The following is an 18,816-nucleotide window of genomic DNA, read 5'->3' as shown; positions in this document are numbered from 1 at the left end:
ACCAAAAGCAGCAGCAGGAGAGGAGCTGGCCAAAGCCTGGAAGTCAAGCTGTGTGTGTTGCAGAGGGTGGAGCCAGACAAATGACCTAGGTCCTTTGGAGGAGCCCTGAAAATAGTGAGTGGATCCCCAACACTGGACATTGAGTTATTTACACAGCTGGAATTTGCTTTTGCTTTTATCTGTGACTGTGCCCTGGTTAGTCCCTTTTGAAATAAGAAATTACTTCCTTCCCTTCCCTTCCCTTCCCTTCCCTTCCCTTCCCTTCCCTTCCCTTCCCTTCCCTTCCCTTCCCTTCCCTTCCCTTCCCTTCCCTTCCCTTCCCTTCCCTTCCCTTTATTTGAGTCCATGGTTGGGCAACTTTGAATTTTTAAAGAGACTTTGAAATTTTACAAAGACTTTGGATTTAAAAAAAAAAACTGAGCTTTTAAAGACTGTGGGACTTTTAAAATTTGGAATGTTTATATTAAAATATTGATATTCATCTGTGATCTTGGGGATGAACAAGAAAGGAAAGGTTACAACTTAACATGGCATGTTTGTGTGTCAAGTTGATAAAGGCTGGACTGTGCTGGGTACTTTTATGTCAACTAGACACAAGCTAGGGTCATCTGAAGGAACCTCAATTGAGAAAATGTTTCATTAGGAAAAGTTCTAAGGAATTTTCTTAATTAGTGATTGGTGAGGGAGGGACCAGCCCATTGTGAGTGTTGATATCCCTGGACTGGTGGTGCCCGGTTCTATATGAAAACAGGCTGAGCAAGCCATGAGGAGCAAGCCAGTAAGCAGCACGCCTTGATAGCCTCTGCATCAGCTCCTGGTTGCAGGTTCTAGCCCTGCTTCAGTTCCTTCCCTGACTTTAAGCGATAAACTACAAAATAGAGTGTAAACCAAATAAACCCTTCCCTCCCCAACTTACTTTTGGTCACGGTGCTTCATCTTAGCACTAGCAACCCTAACTAGGACAACTATTGTGTCACTTTTTGTGGCCTGTAGCATAGAGGGAGGATAGCCAGGCTGCCCTCATCCAGCTGCTGAGTGTCAGCTGTAGACACCTGGATTTTTGCAAAACCAGAAGCAGTTCTCCTCTTGCCAATACATTGAGCCAGATCCCAGACTCTTGTTAAGGGGTAAGGGCCCAGTCATGAGTTCAAGACACTCTCTTCTGTACATCCCGATTTCTCCCCACTCATCACAGCAGAAGCAGCTTTTTGGTCTCTAGGTTCTATGGAGTCTTTTATAGCCCCGTACAATCTTCTCCCATCAGCCCATGAGCTCTTAGAGGGAGGATCTGTCTAGTTCAAGCTGCCTCATTCTTAGCCCTCAACCAACTTCAGCATCAACTTCAGTGTGGTGCACAGGTGTGGCTGCTTGTATTCTCATGCTAATTACACTCCCCCAAGTTGGTTCTGATTGGTAAATAAAGATATTAGACAACTGATGGTTGGGCAGGACAGACAGAGGCAAGACTTTTAGGATTCCCAGAGAGGAAGGAGGAGGAAGAAGGAGATCTACCATGCTGGGAGAAGAAGAGGACAAGAGGGGAAGGAGAGAGGACTGAAGAAGAGGAGGAGGAAGCCATGATGGAGCAGAACCATGTGTCCAGGAGAAACTGCAAGTAGCAAGGGGTCTTAGAGCTGGAGAGTAAGTTAGTATAGTGTTAGATCTGCCCCAATCTACGCTTATAGCTTATAATGATAATAACTGGATTGTGTGTTTTATATATATGAGATTATTGGGGTTGGTTATTCCAGCAATAGGAGGTACTAGCATATCTGTAAACACAAGGACGAAGGATGGTGTTCAGTTAGAACAATTCCTGCCTAGCATGCACTGGGCCTCAGGTTCAGTTCTCAGCATCCCATAAGCTGGGGTGTATATCTGAGGCAGGAGGACAAAGACTTCAAGATCATTCTCGGCTATATATGGATTGGAGACCAGTCTGGGCTACACACATACTACATGCCACATACCAGAGAGAGAGAGAGAGAGAGAGAGAGAGAGAGAGAGAGAGAGAGAGAGAGAGAGAGAGAGAGAGAGAGAGAATCATCAAACAGTCTGTCTCTATTACCTGTTCAGATGAGATAACCCCCAGAGGACTTACACTGTGACCCAAACATCAAACATTGGCCAGGCACTTTCTTGATTGATCTTTTAAATTCTTCCCAGAGCCCTGTAATATGGCCAATGTCCCCTTACCCATTTTATAGATGGGATAATTACAACTCAGAGAAATTAAAGAGCTTTTCAAGGTCTACAGCTCCTGAGCAGCTGTGAGTTAAAGGGAGGTGTGACTGTTAGCCCATGACTCCTGTGTGGTTCCTGGTGGTGCTCAAGGGTTGGGGCACCTCCCTGTTCCACCCCAGCTATCAGCAAGCCAGGCACAATGGGTCCACTTAGCATGATGTCCTGAGCTAGGCCCTATGATGTGGGAGCCATACTGCCTCTCTGGGTTAACATTAGTATGCTGATGTCTGACTGATTGGCGAAGCAGAGTGTGCAGCTGCTGCAGCTACTGCCTGGGCAGTTCTTTGCATTAGTGTGAGTTCCTTGACCTGCTGGAGAAGTAAATGTAACAGCAAACAAGGAGTGACACCCTTTCTCCATACCGCCATTCCTTCTGAAGTTCCCGTGTAGTGCCTGTGACTACACCAAAAGATCAAAGCCATCCCCCCAACTCAGGACAATCCAGGTTTCTGCAAAGTCACTTGGACAAAGATACTATCTGTGTCACTGGGAATCTTGGGAATCTTGACCTCTGACTGCTTTTGCATCAGATGGGTATTCTCACCACAGCAGACCTACTGGGTTAGAAGGCCCGAGGGCTGGTCACTCCAGCATCCCTAGAGATGCCAACAGGAACCCTTAAGCAAGACGATACAGTGAACCTGGAGATGGCTGCTCCCCTTTGTTCTGAGGGAAGGCACAACTGAGGCTCTCAGTGAAGCAAGGGCAATGCCACAGCTGTCCAAGCTTGGTTCCCTTATCCTGGGCAAAGTTCAGAGCCAAGTCCCTGCAGGAAAGCAGACATGGGCTTGTTCCCTACCACTAGAGATGGACGAGGCCTCTCAGGAATGGCTAGTATTCAGAATATTAGAGCAGGAGAGATCATGTGCTGGCCCTTGAACCATGGTCATACTTTCATGGAATCCTCAAATAATTCAAAGCTGAGTCATCCAGGACCCCCCTCACCTAGTCCATGTGAAGTGCCAAGCATCATGCTAAGAGTTCTGTGAATCTTTTAACCCCCACAATATAAAGTTTTACTGTCAACATCTCTCTAGAACTCAGGCACAGCAAGGTTGAGCAATTTCCCCAAGTTTGTGCAGTTGTGAGTGGCCTGATGGAGCTTTGAACCCAAGCAGTGTGAGCAGGATTCACCCTGCCCTGCTGTCCCTCAGTGACTGTGATGCTAAACAGTCACAGAATGTATTGGATGTCTCTCTATATTAAGGGCATTTATTGTAGTGACTTACAGTCAACTAACCCAACAGTGAGCAGCTGAGAATGGGAAGTCCAAGAGTCTAGTAGTTGCTCAGTCCCACCAGGCTAGGTGTTTCACCTGGTCTTCTGTAGAAGTAGGTTACAACAGATGTGCTGGCAAGTAAGTAAAGCAGGCAAAGAAGAGTGTGTCTTCCTTCTTCCATTGTCCTTATGCAGGCCTCCAGCAGAAGGTGTGGCCCAGATTAAAGGTGTATGTCACCACGCCTGAATCTGGAACTTGCTCTGTCCCAGGCTGGCTTTGAACTCAGAGATCTGCTTACCCCAGTCTCCTGGGATTAAAGGTGTGTACTATCTTGCCTGGGCCTAAGCTTTTCATGGCTACTATGCCTCAAGATCTCCATGTCAAGATCTGAGTCAGAAGCCTCAAGATGTGGATCACAGGTGTGCCCTCCAATTCTGGATTGTAGTTCATTCCAGATGTAGTCAACTTGACAACCAGGAAGAGCCATTACAATGAGGATGCATAAGCCTCCAACACCCAGATCTAGGACTTGAACCCATGACTCACTGACCCTAGGGATGCTTGCTATTAAAACATGGCAATGCTGTGCCTGTGTTTCATACAAGGAAACTGAAGCTCTGAGTGACTGTTATCTGTCCTCAGCCATGTTCTGCAGCTGAGTGGCAGAGCTAGGACTGGATCCCAAAGCTTTGACTTTCATATCTAAGAAAGACACAAGTTTAGGAAAAGGACTGGGCCGTCCTGTTGACAAATCAGAACTGGCTTTCTGGAAAGGAACACAGAAAAGTTGGAGTGCTGAGCTGAAACTTGGGTGCCAGAAATGGGGTCATTTCGAAAACAAGAGCAGGTGAAGGGCCCAGAAAAAGAGAGGAGCTGGATTTGCAGCTTTTGGCCAGTTCCATATCAGGCAAGTCATTGCATCATCCCTCAGTTTCCTTTGAGAAGAATGGGAGATCTACAACTCACAGGGTCCGGTGGGGGGGGGTGTAACATAATTTATGCAGAACATGTTTGTACATCTACTATCTTCTGGCTCTAGCTGGAGGCCTACTGGAATGTCATTTATGGCACACAGATTTACAAAAGCCAGAGTTACAGGCTGCATTTTACCTGTGGCAGGGGTCTAATTAGAACTTCATCCTCAGTCTGGGGAAGCCTGATAGATAGATACATCAGGGCATGTGCATCTTGTTGGCCAGGCCTTCAGGCACTGACATGTATTTAGGCTTGGGAAAGGTGTGTGATGGGGTGAGGGGGTGCCTGCCAATGCCCATTGTGTTCAGCTCCAATTTCACTTAGAGGTTTCCAAGCACCTGCTCCTCCACCCTCCTCTTTTACCTGACACTCCTCATTTGCATACAGATGCCCCTCTGCCAGTCCTGCTCTGACTTAATAGAAACCAAAATGCCCGTTTAATGAAGACCATGAGTAGCAGGTACACCGCCCACCGGTGGAGAGAGGATGGATGTAATCAGATCACAGTGGAGGCAGATGTTCAGACCTGGACACAGATGGCCCCCACCTGCTTTCAAATCTGCATCCTGGCTGAAGTCCCTCACTGTCTGCCTGGAAGGCAGGTGAGTGGTGAGGGGTGCAGCCAGCAAGGAGAGCCTGATCTGGTGAGGAAACTTCATGTTGGGGCAGGTAGTGCCTCTGTGACAGCACTTCACCTAATCTCTCAGCCCCAGATCCTGAGGTGACCTCCCTAACCCCTGAAGAGTTTGCTCTGATACATGGTGAATGCCAGTCAGTGATGGAGCCTGCATGAGATGCTGAGTTCTAGGGCTGGAAAAGAGGACATGGAGAGAATCAGGGAACCTCAGCCATGGGACCCAGGGATGATGTGTGGAAGGAGACCTTCCACCCTCATGTCCAACTATAGGAACAGGGAAACCGAGGCTACCCTGTTTTGTGGCCTAATCCAGAGATGCGACCTCTCCTGAGAAGGACCAGGCTGGAGATCAGCACCCTGCTCCATCAGGTCAGCTTCTACTCAGCAGCCAGCTCTACTCCATTGCTTGCAGCTCGAAGGCAGGTGGCCCCAAGTTTCCTGCTCCCAGAGATAGACCGGCTAACATTGCAGGGCGGCAAAGTTGAAAGTGGGTGAAAGAGCACAACATCTGGACTGAGCACAAGACAGCAGAACTGGGAGGAGTCTGTGGCTCCTTCAGGAACAGGGAGAATGGAGGTTCACTCATCAGCCTTCTCTGGATGGTTCTCCTGTTCTCCTCTCAGATGGAGGTGGTTAAGATAATGATGGTAATGTGATGGTGATGATGGTGATGATGGTGGTGATGGTGGTGATGGTGGTGATGGTGATGTTGGTGGTGATGGTGGTGATGGTGGTGATGGTGATGTTGGTGGTGATGGTGGTGATGGTGATGTTGGTGGTGATGGGGGTGATGGTGGTGATGGGGGTGATGGGGGTGATGATGATGGTGGTGGTGATGGTGATGTTGGTGGTGATGGGGGTGATGGTGGTGGTGATGGTGGTGATGGTGATAAGGAGGAGGAAGAAATGGTAACAGAAGAGGGAAGGGTGGAGGAGGAGGATGCACATCAACAGAGCTTCTCTGGGGTACCTGCCCGGCACTCCCTGCTGGACTGAACATTTGACTGGCTTGGACACATTATCTCACTTAATCCTTCCAATGTCCCACAAGGCGAGTATTACCTCACGGATGAGGAAATTCCAGAGAGTCACAGAGGTTAATAACTTGCCCGCTGTCACAGCGCTAGCAAATGGTAGAGGCAGAAGTCACAAACGCCACATGATTAACTTGCCTCAGAGTCAGAAAATACAGAGCAGAGCAGCCAGGCCAGGAAGGAGTGGGGAAGTCCAGGAGCCTGACTGGTCCCTTTTCATAATTGGAATTGAAGTTGGGGGGGGGGGGGAGGGATGGCTTGCTGAGGTTACACAATTTGACCAGACCACAGCTGTCACCTGGAACTTAAACCAGGGCCCATGGCCTCCAGATGACACCAAAATGACAGTGCCTCAGAGAACCACAGCACAAGGCCCAGAGGGAGCCTTCAAGACTGACGTGTCTGGGCCCAGTGGCTGGTTGCCACATCTCAGGGAACAGGAGAATCCCATCAGAGAAATCCATAGCAGAAGGTGAAATGAGGGGACAGAAGACAGAGTAGGGAGCACAAGCTCCATTCATGTTCCAGGAGAATGGAGAAATAAAAGGAGCAGACCCTCTCTGGGCCCAGGGTCTTCTTGGCCATCCTGTGTTGCATCTCCAGATCCTGCTGTAAAACACAACGTTGAGGCTGGGGGTGGTACTCCATTGTTAGAGCGCTCACAGACATCACATACCTGTATTCCCAGTGCTTAGGAGATGGCAGGAGGAAGATCGAATGCATAAGCTCATTCTTGGCTGCATAGTGAATTTAAGGCCAGATCGGGATACGCAAGCCTGTCCTAACAAATAGGATATAGAGAACAGAACAGACCCTCCCCAACTCACATGCTGAGTTAACGGATGTGCTGTCACAGTGCCTGACAGACAGCAGATGCTTAGAAGATGTGCCTCTGTTTCCTCATTGTGCTGGTGTGTTTCCAGGATTAACAAGTCCTCTGGAGGAAGGGTTGGCTTTGACCTAGAGTTTATTAAGCTAAACTAAAGGACAAATACTGTACCATGAAACCCTTTCTCAAAGCCATCCTGAGCTCTCTCTGAGCCTTTGATTATCTGTAGGACTCCACACACTTACTCTGCTCCTGTGACCTGTTCCTTCCATGGTCTCCAGTGAACTTTGAGACCCTCACAGTCCACCTCCAAGAGTGTTTTCAGCCTCATCCATTTCATCCATTAAACATGGGGTGTCTTCCCAGGGTCTCCCAGCCTATGAGGTGAATTAGCAAAGCACTCTTGCTCACCCCCCCCCCATGCACAGACTCACATGCACACACACACTGTATAAGTGGGAGATCCCAGTGAGTCATAATATGGGGGAGATGTACCCCCAAAGACCCTCCATTTAACACAAGAGCTTCTCTCCAACAACACTCGAGTGGCTTCTCCTGCTCAAGACATAGCCCCACTGGAAGAATGATGACCTGGCAATAGACTGTCTCCCTGCCTGCTTTTCTCACCTGCCCCATGCAGAATTAAGTGTGAGATATTGTTCCATGGGTGTGGCACCATGTCTGTCTACTCTTGGATTCTTCTTCTTAGCACCAACAAAGAACGTAAGACGGTTTTCCTTCAGCCCCCAGCCCTTCCCCTTTGCCAGCTGTGTGACCGGGAGCCAGTCCCTTAACCTCTCTGAGTTCCAGTTTCCACAAAGTAAGCCAACAGCAATTGCTACACGCCTCCTGGGGTTAGTGAAAGGATTAAATGAGATAATGCCACAGGAAGGACTGGAGTACTGCCTGGCTCTCAGGAGGAGCTCGATAAATGGAAGCTGTGATTATTACACTCAAGTCCCCACCTCCAGATCAATTGCTCTGTCTCTCTGCACTCCCTGCGTGATATCAGCTTTGGGCCCTGTGGGAAACAGAGCTGAGTAAAGTCCTCTCCCTGGCTAGGCTCCACCTCTGGTCATCTTGGAGTGTCAGGCCAGCCACACATGGCTGGGGACAGCTGCTGGTTCTATTAACAGCCAGAGAAAGGAGCAAAGCCATACATTCCTCTAAGGGCTGAGCTGTTCTCCACTTGGTCCTCAGATAATGGAAGCAGAGTGAACACTGTGCAGGGGAAGGTTAGGGCGGAGGAGGCAATGCTAAGGCGACCAGGATGGCCTCTTACTCCCAGGTACCTTTGTCCACAGTCTATAAACAACAGCTCAGAGACTCCCAGCCTCACTTGGATTCCTTACACACTTGGTCCATTTTCCTCTTCCTGCTCCCAGGGAGAGATGACGTCATGGGTGGTATGTGACCACTCACCAGCCTTGCTGCAGCTCTGCCTCCGCTCACAGAGCAGGAAAAAAGGGATTCCTTGAGCATCTAAACCCAGATTCCTTTCTTCTAGGCTGTTCTCCCTGGAGCTGAGGGCTTCGCTTCGAGGGAGCATGACCACTCCTTAGGCTCAGAGAAGGTAGATTGCCACAGAGCAGAGCAGAGGGATGGCAGGGTCTAAACAGGTAGATGCAGGGGTGTGGGGTGGCAGCACAGAGTTTGGAAACATGGCACAAAGGCCAGATCTACTTCCTGAAAGAACCTTTATCACAGAGGAAGTAGCTTCCAAGCAGAGGTACTGACAGGCCTTTCATTTCAGAAGTGCAGACTATCAGGCAGAGTCCTATCAGGCAGTCAGCTGAGTTCTCTCCCATGCCCCTCCGCAGAGACAGGGAGACTCAGTCTTATTCTCAGAGTGACTGAAGCTGCAGAACAATGCATAGACTGCAGGAGAGCCAGGGACAAGACAGACATCAAGCCAAAGCACCCTGTTGCTATCATTGCCCTCGAGGAAGCCCCATCTGCTTACTGTGAGCCTCATGTAGAAGGCACCTCCGCCCCAGAGGAAGAGTTTTGTCTCCACTCGAAAAGCTGGTCCAGGTAAGAAGTGCTGACCACAGAGTTCTGGAAGGGTAGCTAAAGAGCTGGAGAAGCAGGAATATCATCTAGAGGCCTGACAGGTTGCTCACAAAGAGCCAGAGCCTGGGGTGGGGGACAGCAATGGGCAACCTGGGGTAGCAGACCATCAGCTCCTTCCAGCAAGGACTTGGTGGTCCCCACTCCTATGCTTGCTCATAAAACAGTCACTGAATAAATAATTGAGAGAGTGAGTAAATGAACAAATGAGCAAGCCAATCTAAATGACCAGAAGCTACAAATGGGGATTGGAGGAGGGGGGAGCAGGGAGACTTCTTTTTCAGAATCCTAAGAGTACTTTTCATGGAATCTCCATGCCCAAGTATTCGGGCTCCACCTTTGTACCAGGACAATGGTTCTCTCCAGGTCTTCACTGTCTGGACACAACATGCTGCTCTCATTGAAAGAGCACTTTTCTAGGAGTCACCAGACCTTTATCTCCTAACTCAGTTGCCAGATTCCACAAGGCCATGAACAAGTCTTCCCTGGGTTTGGGGACACTTTATTTGTAGGTGGTGGAGTTAGAAAAGGTCCTTGAAGCCCCCCATACACTGTGACTATTCTGTGTTTCGAGAAGATGCAAGCAGGCGCTGAGCTGTTCTCTGTCATATCCGTGTTCCCTCCTTCTCTATACAGTCCTGGGATGAGGCAGAAGCCGTACTTTAAATGCTCCTATGCCTCACTAGAGTCCCTCACCTGAACCCCAGAATAGCATATAAGCTCATAGGCTCCAACCCTGGAATGGCTAGCAGGTGATTGGTCTAGTCCAAAGCCGTCATTAGAAAATTCAGCTAACAACCATAAGTATTTATTAATCAAGTATCTATTGTGTGCAGACCACTATGCCTGACACACTGAGGGCCAGGAAGGGATCTGCCAGGAAAGCATCCAAACCTTTCTCTTCTGCTGCTCTGCTAGGAGCTCCCCTCCCGCGACTAGAATACACTCCACCTCCAACCCTGAACCTGAGAATGCCCACTGCCCCAGAAGCTGGGAACTCTCCAAAACAGAGTGGGCTGGGCACACTGTCCGGGCACCAGCTGGGCTGCGCTTTGCCAGGCAGATAGGCTGGAAGGGAAGACCACAGGTTTTCAACAAGTACAGGGATGAGCTATTAGAGGCCCCTTACTGGGCTCCTTTTTGCTGGGCATTGCCTGGGCGCCCCACAGCCGCCAGCCTCCCCTCTCTTCTAATTATGCCTCTCACTGCATCCACTCTTCTTAGTCTGATGCTGGCTTGCCACCGAGACTGCAGACTGCACTGGCCTCTTTAGTTAGGTGGGACCAATGACAACAGAGCTGGGGGTGGCAAAAAAAAATGTCCATTTCCAAATGGAGGAGTGCTCCCCCTCTCCCATGATGCACTCTCACCAATGCCAAATGCACTTTGCAAGCAACAGGAAGAGGGAGTGGGGCTGGCTCCTGCTTGGAGATGAAACCCTCCTTCCTCTGTCTCGGAACTCCATTAAGCATTCTGGAAGAGACGGGAGTGATTATGGAGAGAGAGAGGGAGGGAGAAAGGAAGAGAGGGAGAGAAGAGATTGTGGAAGCAGAGCTAGGAGAGCAAGGGAAAGAAGAGGGAGGGGAGGAGGAAAGAAAGTGAGCCATTCCCAGTGTGGAGACACACACACACACACACACACACACACACACACACACACACGCTTGTGCCACAGATCCCTTATCTGATTAGAGATCCAAGGAAAGTCAAAAGCTTCAGGAAAATTAAAATGACCTACCAGGTTACCCAGCCAAGATGGGCAGGCAGATTACAAAGCTCAAGTCCAGTGGGGATTTCCTCTACTCTGGTGAGTTCCATGGCTCTGACCTTAAACCCAAGGGCAGAGAATCATCCAGGCTAGGGGAGCTGGGGGGAGTGGGGGTGGGGGGCTCAGCATGGCCTAGATTATTTTTTAATTTTTTACTTACTACTGCTCACTGCCCCCCTCCTAGTCATCCCCTCCCACAATCCTCCCCCCCACCCCCAGAGCTTATTGAACTTTGTACGTAGCTGGTACCTATGCCTATTTCTCTGCAAAACCCAGAGGAGAGAACAGAGACAGACAGGCACTTTTGATTACCTAGAAGCCTGAAAAAGTGAGAGTTTCTCCTCTGTAGTTCTCTGATTTCTGGTTCTTGGCTCTTCCCAAAATGTGGAAGTAGCATCCTCCCTGCACACCGACCCCCTGAACAGCACATTCAGGGTAGCCCATCATGACCTCCCACCAATATCTTAGCCCATCACCCTCCCTCCCTCCCTCTCTCTCTCTCTCTTTCCTCCCTCCCTCTCTCCTCTCTCCCTCTCTCCTCCCCCCCTCTCTCTCTTCTCCCCCTTCCCCCGCCTCAGCATGCCCCACTATAAGATGGGTGACAGGGTGGAATGATCTAGACAGACTCAGGTATACTAAGGTTTTAAGACAGTCTGAGAACAGGATTGCATGAGGACCTAGTCACATGGCGCAGTGGCAAAGGTGGCTCCATCCAAACACTTTCTCCCGTGTCAGCTGTAGGATGTTCTTCTGTGCTTCTCAGCTTCCTACTGCTGGGCTGTGAAAGGAAGGTGCTGCTGGTGGGTTGGAAAGGCTTGAAATTAATCACTATAGGAGCCAGCCCAGGACTGGACTGACTGGGAAAATAAAGTTTAAAAGTTTACATACCACTTCAGATGAGAGTTTCCATCCAGCATGCTTGCAGAAACCTTTGCCAAGCATGGGGTCGTGTTTGCAAATATCCTAGAAGATACATGTTAGGAAGCTAACAAGTTGCCTGGCATTGAAAAGATATTACACACAGTATCAGGTAGCTTTATATGCACCTACAACACTTGTTTATTTGTTTGTTTTCCTGATTGGTATACTTTGCTTTTGTTTCTTTTGTTTTGAGATGTGTTCATCTTATATAATGTCACAACCAGGCAATGGTATTAGCAACTCAGCCAAACCTAGAACAGTACTGCAGATTGTCCCACTTTGGGTTTGTGGGAGCTGGTTAATCCTGGGCGAGACCACTCTGGACCCTCAGGAGTAGACCATTCCTGTATTCTGCAGGAGCTCCTGGGCTTTAAGGGTGCTAGGCACACATTACACCATCTACTCGAGAAAATGTTTGGCATGTGGCAAGTTTGTCCCTGAAATTGTTGTAGACTAATGCTGGAGGCTTGACTGTCAGATTGTTCCAGTGCAAGAAAACAGGATGGCTGTGCTTCGGGCTGTCCCCCATGCCAGCTGTAGGATGTCCTTCTGTGCTTCTCAGCTTCCTACTGCTGGGCTGTGAAAGGAAAGCACTGCTGATGACATAGTAAAGGTTATGACAGGCATCCCATAGGGACAGGGAGAGGCATACACACTTCCTCGTGCACTGGGTATGCATCCAACACAGATGGGTTTCTAGGACCTGTCAAGAATGGTGCCGGGTGCTGGGATTGGGTTTTCTCTAGCATCTTGATCTTGAGCATCATGGCAAAGGAAAAAAAAAACAACAAGAACAAAAGGTTTCAGGGGCCTTTGTTCAGATGGCTTCTTTGCATCGATTTCCATCTGTTTTTTTTTTTTTCCCATCTATAAGCTTTCCATCTATAAGCTCTCCTTGGAGGACCGGCTCTTTCAACAGGCTTCTGTCAGACATTCAGGTGGAAGTCTTTGCCCCGCTGGCACAGGTTCTTCACATTCCGTTCCTGTCTACATCTGTTTCTGGAGCCTATTTGTGCCAGGCATCCTGCTGTGACACATTTTAGTAACTTCAGCCCTCAACATCCCCAGGGGTAGACAATTCTCTCTCCATTTTGCAACTGACATTCGAGGTTTAGCTGGAGAGATAAGTAATTGGCCTAAGATATTAGAGCTCACTCGGGGTGCATAACTGGGTCTTCAGGGGGGTGGCACCTCCTTGCCAAGTGATGGCTTTCTCTGACACTGCCAGTTCTGCAGCCACAGCTTTTGTTCTAGAATCTCCTCCAGGGGTTCCTTGTCTTGTGCACCCTTGTCCACAATATACAGAATCCCTCCTTGTCCATAGTTTTGCCTTCAGAAGTTTCATTACCCTCGATTAGCTAGAGCCTGAAGATATTGAGTGGGGAATTCCAGTAAACTGCTGGATAAACCCATCTGGCATGCAGCAGCCATGAGTGTGCCAGGCACTGATAGGTCAGGGACAGATGGGTTCTGGTGCACAGCAGCACTTACATTCGTGCAGACAGGACTTCAGAACCGTGGACAGAGCCAACAGCTCACACCTTAACAGCAGAAGGGAAGACAGAACAATCATTTCAGCAGATTAAGCCAGATGAGAGAGGCAGACAGGAAGGTGAGCAAGCGCCACAAGAAAGGGAAGGTAGCTCAAAGGGCAAGCACTGCAGAGGAGGCCTGGCAACCTGTCCCTCGTCCCCCATCAGTTAATCTCTGCTGGCAACAAAACATTATTCTCAAATCTAAACCAAATCAATCATTTCTTTACCACAGTTCTTTGCTTCAAAACAGCCAGACTTCCTTATTCCAGCCTCTGGGGTAGCATGGCCAGGCCCTTGTTAACTCTGGTCTCATCTACTCCTGACTCCCTTCCTTCCTGGAAACACAGGTTTTCCTAATACTCCTTAAGATGCCCAGTGCACGGTTACCTCAGGACCTTAACAGCTGCCACTCTCATGCCTAAAACCCCCATCTCAACATGTATGCATGTCCTCCCTGCTTTTACCTTTCACCTCAGCTCTAAACTTAAATCTTACTTTCTCACAGATGATCCAGTGCCTCTCCCACAAGAACACACCCATCTACCTCCTCCGCTTTACACTATGTGCTTGCCAATTATCTACCATTCACATGGATGCACATCCCATGGAAAAAGAGTGTCTCCGTTAGGGCTTCAATTGCTGTGGTGAAACAGCGTGACCAAAAACAAATTCAGAAGGAGAGGGTTTATTTGACTTATCTTCCACATTATCAAAGGAAGTCACAACAGGAACCTGGAGTCAGGAGCTGATGCAGAGGCCATGAAAGGATGCTGCTCACTGGTTTTCTCATCATGGCTTGCTCAGCCTGCTTTCTTCTAGAACCCAGGACCACCAGCCCAGGGATGGCCCCACCCACCATGAGCTGGGCCCTCTCCCATCAATCACTCACTAAGAAAATATCTTAGAGATGGATCTTGTGGAGACATTTTCTCAGCTGAAACTCCCTCCTTTCAAGTGGCTCGAGCTTGTGTCAAGTTGACATAAAACTGGCCAGCACGAAGGGTGTTTTAATATTTTGTTTAATGGTTCTTCTCTAGTACCTAATGTGTTCCATCATGCCCAACACACATCAGGAACTCAGCTACATTTGCCAGATGAATGGGTGAAGCTGAAGGGGAGAACTATCTCATTCCTATAGAAACTAGTAACCAGGAGGTCCCTGACAGCCTTTTCTGGACCCTGGCTTGACAGGATAGAAGCCTAGCTACAGCAGCAAGCAGCATGTGAGCAAGAAATTGAAACAGGGAAACAACAGTATGTGATACCCGTAAAAGGAAACAAGGTTTTGTGATGCTTGTGTTAAGGATCCAGGAGACTTAAATATACTCTTGCCAAGAAAGAGCGAGCTGGGGCTGCAGAGATGGTGCAGTGGTTCAGAGCACTAACTGCTCTCCCAGTGTGACACAGTTTGGTTCCCAGAATCCACACGATGGCTAACAACCATCTGTTGTCACTTTAGTTCCAGGGGATCCAACACTTTTCCAGCCTCCACGGGCATTGTACACACGTGGTGCACAGATATACCTGCAAGTAAAACGTGCACACACATGAAATAAAAGTAAATAGTCAAATAACTTAAAAAGCAGTGAGCTGTGGAAGAGAATGGGGCAGAAGACACAGGTTGAGGGAGTACACTTGCTAACACAAAAGAGCTGTGTGTGGCTGATCAAATAAAGCAGATTAGCCTTACCCTGCGCAGCTCACCCTCGTAGTACAGGAAGATTGCATGTTCACAGGAAGCACAACCCAGAGGACCTCTTGTGAGTTTCTCCCCTTTCTCTGTCTAGGTTACCACACGGGAAATCTAGGATAGAAAATCCCTGCTGTCTGCACTGCAGGGAGAGGAAAGGAAAGACCTTCTTTGCAAAGTGCCTGGCACTTGGGGATCACTCAACAAAACCAGCCCTCTGGGGCTACAAGAGATGACTCAGCAGTTATGAACATTTACTGCTCTTTCAGAAGACCCGAGAGTTCAGTTTCCAATACTGAACTGTGAGGTGGCTCACAGTTAGTTTTAACTCCAGATCCAGGGGATGTGATTCCAGTCTCTGTAGGCACCTGAGCACATGTACATTCTCTCTCTCTCTCTCTCTCTCTCTCTCTCTCTCTCTCTCTCTCTCTCTTTCTCTCTCTCTCGCTCGCTCTCTTGCTCTTGCTTTCTCTGTGTGTGTGCGTGTGCGTGCGTGTGTGTGTGTGTGTGTGTGTGTGTGTGTGTGTTATGTTTGTCTCGTGGTCTCTCTGTCTCTGCCACCAACCACCCTCACACACACACACACACACACACACATACACTCATAAATAAAAACTTATTTTTAAATTCTGAGTCCTCCCCGCTAAGGTCTTATTTGTTCAGACAAGAAGAAAATGTGACAATGACTCCCTTAATGATATCAACCAACACCAGGCCGTGTGTTTCTTGATTGCAGCCAGCAAGTGGGACCTGCAGACAGGCTGTGATACACAAGCAGGACAAAAGATACTGACAGTCCCCAGCACCACACCTCAAGCTCACCTGCATGAGGAGTACCAGGTACCCACAACAACCCAACCAGGGTTGTCCTGAGTGGCTGGAGAATGTTTGGAGACCTTTATATATCATGATTGTCTGTTTTTATAACCCCCTGAATGCTCAGGACATCAGCATGGGGCCCAGATTCTAGCAGATAGAAAGAGGGTAGGCTTTGGGTTTGATTGTTGGGATTTTACCTCCCAGCTCTGCCTCTAAATCAGCTGGTCACCTCTGTGAAGTTACCTCTTTACCCTGAGCAAAGCTTATCTCATGCCCTCACTATACCCATGGAGAAACTGAGATTCTGTGAGATAAAATGATGGGCTCAGGCCAGGTGGCCCAGGCTATCAGTCAGTCTCAGCAGGAAGTAAAATCCATCTGAGCACATTGAGTAAAACATTTACTTGCAAAGACATGAACAGGGCCAGGGATGCCACAGGAATGTGGAAGTACCTGAGAGCAGGTACTCAAAGGCACCCTTTTCCTGGAAGGAGTTTTCCAGCTCCCCCAAGTATGGGAAAAGACACGTGGAAATGGCCACCAACCCACAGCCACGGTTTTGGTTGATGGATCCCCTGGGGAGAAATGAGAAACTGAATACCTGGCCTTACCCACCTCCTTCTAGCACATCTCCATGGAATGAACCCAGCCAGAAGCCACGGGGTCCAGGAAGTTCATTAATACAAATAAATGTCACTACATACAGCTAACTCTTAAATGGCAAAATATGGGCTTTTACACACAAATTCCTTACTGGGTCTTAGAAAAAAAAGTATTATGGAATGCATGAGTGGATGGATGGGAGGAAGGATGCATGAACAAATAAATAAATGGTGGATGGCTGGATGGATAAGTGGATGGGTGTTTCATAAATGCTGGATGGTTAAATGGTAGGATGGATGGATAAATGATTGCTGGCTGGCTGAGTGGATGATGAATGGCTAGATGGTGGGATAGATGGATGGATGGTTGAGTTGATATATGGAAGGATGGATGGGTGGACAGATAGTAGGATAGATGGATGGATAGATGATAGATGGATGGTTGGATGGGTGGCTAGATGGTTAGGTGAGTGGATGGGTGGGTGGATGGATGGTTGAGTAGATGGATGGATGGATAGATGGATAGATGGTTGGTTGGATGGATAAATGGATGATGGACAGATGAACGGATGGATGGATGGATGCTGGATGTACATATGGATGAATAACTCTTGCAGACTTCATTTATGTGACTTTGATTAATCGCATCACCTGATTAGAAATATTAAGCTTCTTAGGTTTGTTTCTAAGCCATAAATGAATTCTAAGACTAAAAGCTTCCTTCCTAGGGTCTAAGTCCCCATAGGAGTTACCTGTCGCTCTCTGGCCTCTGGCTCATTTTTTCTGCTGCTGTTAGAGTTGTTCCTCCCCTCAAAATGCCAGCCCCAAGCCAGGCCAGCATGTATGCTGCTACAAACAAAAGTGAAGAAAGGGTTGAGGTCAGAGGAGCCAGTCCTGCTCCCTCCCCAGGGGCTGGAGTGCAAGTCGAGGCAATGTGCTTCTCTGCCAGCCCAGGGAGCTATGGAGGCTGACAGGGAGGGAAAGTGGAAAGGCAGGATGTTCGCTATAATTATTTTCATTGATTTGTCTACTCAGATCCCAAGTGCTGCGGAGCCGTTGTGACATTTAATAAAAATAATTCAAGGTAAAAATACCTCTTCCTCTCTGCTCCCTCCTCCCCCTTCATTAACACCACCTCGGCTTTCTGCCTCCTTGTCTGTTGGGTGCCCAGGGCCAACTACAGAAAGAGGTAAGGAAAGGTGGAGTCGGACCACGGAAGAGAACGCCTGAGAACTGAGGTGTGGAGACCCATCATCGCCAGGACTGTTCTCGTCTTCAGCTCTCTGAGTGTCGGCTGCCCACCCCCAAAACTCTGAGATAGACTAAGCTAAACGTATGAAAGGTTGTATCTGAAGCTAAGACTCCCGGAGGCAAAGGAGCATGCTTTCCCAGCAGTCTCTGGCATCCTGCTTCTGCCTAATGACCTCACTGCTGATCTCCCCCCACTTTGACAGCGGAGAGCCCTCCCATATACCAATTCTTGATCATTTCCAACCCTGTGTAGGCTCTTCCTTCCCCTTCTGTGTCTGCTTTACAACACGAAACAAGCAATATTCAAGTCATGATAGAGACAGGATAAACTGAGATACTAAAGTGGCAGCCTTTGTCACCTTGTCTAGCCCACCGAGATTCATTACCTTGAGTTCTAACAGCACTCTGTCGTTTACTGAAGAAACTGATGGATAAAGAGATCAACCCTGGACACACAGTCAGGAAATGGCAGAGATGGACTCTGCCACGCTCTATAGGGAGTCAAAAGTCCCAATTCTCCCCTAAGAGTCCTGTTACCTCTCCATAATGTGTCTACAGTGTATCCTATGCCCCTGTCGCCTGCCTTCCAGGTAGAAGATCTCCTGGTAGGGATCCAGTCTGACTCAGCAGAGTTCAGGAAGCAGGAGAGGAAACCGGATCCTGAGCCCCCTTGGCTTAGAGAGTCCTAAGAGCATAAGGAGCCATTCCAGTCTGTCAGGACAGATGTAATCAGGGTGACCTCGCCTTTTTCACAGATTCATTAAAGTCTGTGTTCTGGGGTAAATGATTGCTTTCCTCTCGTCCTGCTGAAGAAAAAAAAAAATCAATTGCCTCCTTGTAGATTTAGAATGGGACAGTTGGCAATTAGAAAACACTTCCCTCAGGCAGGCAGGCAGGGGCGGGGGAGAGGCTGGGGATGGCTCAGGATGTTTCCCACGTGTTCTTTCAGTGGTGTCCTGTCACTGACATCCTGGCGAGGTCTCCTGGCTCATCAAAGACTGGAACAGTCCTGGTTGGGTCCGGAGACACAGCTGGGGACCTCCCTGTGTCCCTGGGGTTCTAAGTTCCACCTCTGCTTGCTGTTGGGACCTCCTTGAAGCTTCCACTTCTTCCCTTCCCCCATGCATCCCTGCCTGACGACTAATGGATTTTTCTCTGTGCGGAGAGATTTACTAAACAACTGAACTAGGACGCATTAAGTCTGTGGGTTTGGAGGTTTGTT

The 18,816-nt window shown here is 48.6% G+C and overlaps 1 long non-coding RNA gene across 2 annotated transcripts; it reads left to right on the top strand.

Annotated features, from left to right (window-relative positions):
* Positions 1-6,367: 6,367 nt before the first annotated feature.
* On the top strand, positions 6,368-18,378 carry LOC117709939 (uncharacterized). Of its 2 annotated transcripts, XR_004607022.2 has the most exons (4): positions 6,368-8,511; positions 8,759-8,972; positions 15,659-15,762; positions 17,379-18,378. It is a non-coding gene; the product is annotated as an uncharacterized LOC117709939 (long non-coding RNA). The 2 variants fall into 2 exon arrangements; XR_013111147.1 differs by having other exon boundaries at positions 6,368-8,972.
* The last annotated feature ends 438 nt before the right edge of the window (positions 18,379-18,816 follow it).

The sequence above is a fragment of the Arvicanthis niloticus genome, chromosome 6, assembly GCF_011762505.2.
Source record: "Arvicanthis niloticus isolate mArvNil1 chromosome 6, mArvNil1.pat.X, whole genome shotgun sequence".
In the NCBI taxonomy this organism is placed as follows: domain Eukaryota; kingdom Metazoa; phylum Chordata; class Mammalia; order Rodentia; family Muridae; genus Arvicanthis; species Arvicanthis niloticus.
The sequence above is the reverse complement of the archived record's forward strand: the minus strand, read 5'-3'. Positions and strand labels throughout refer to the sequence as shown.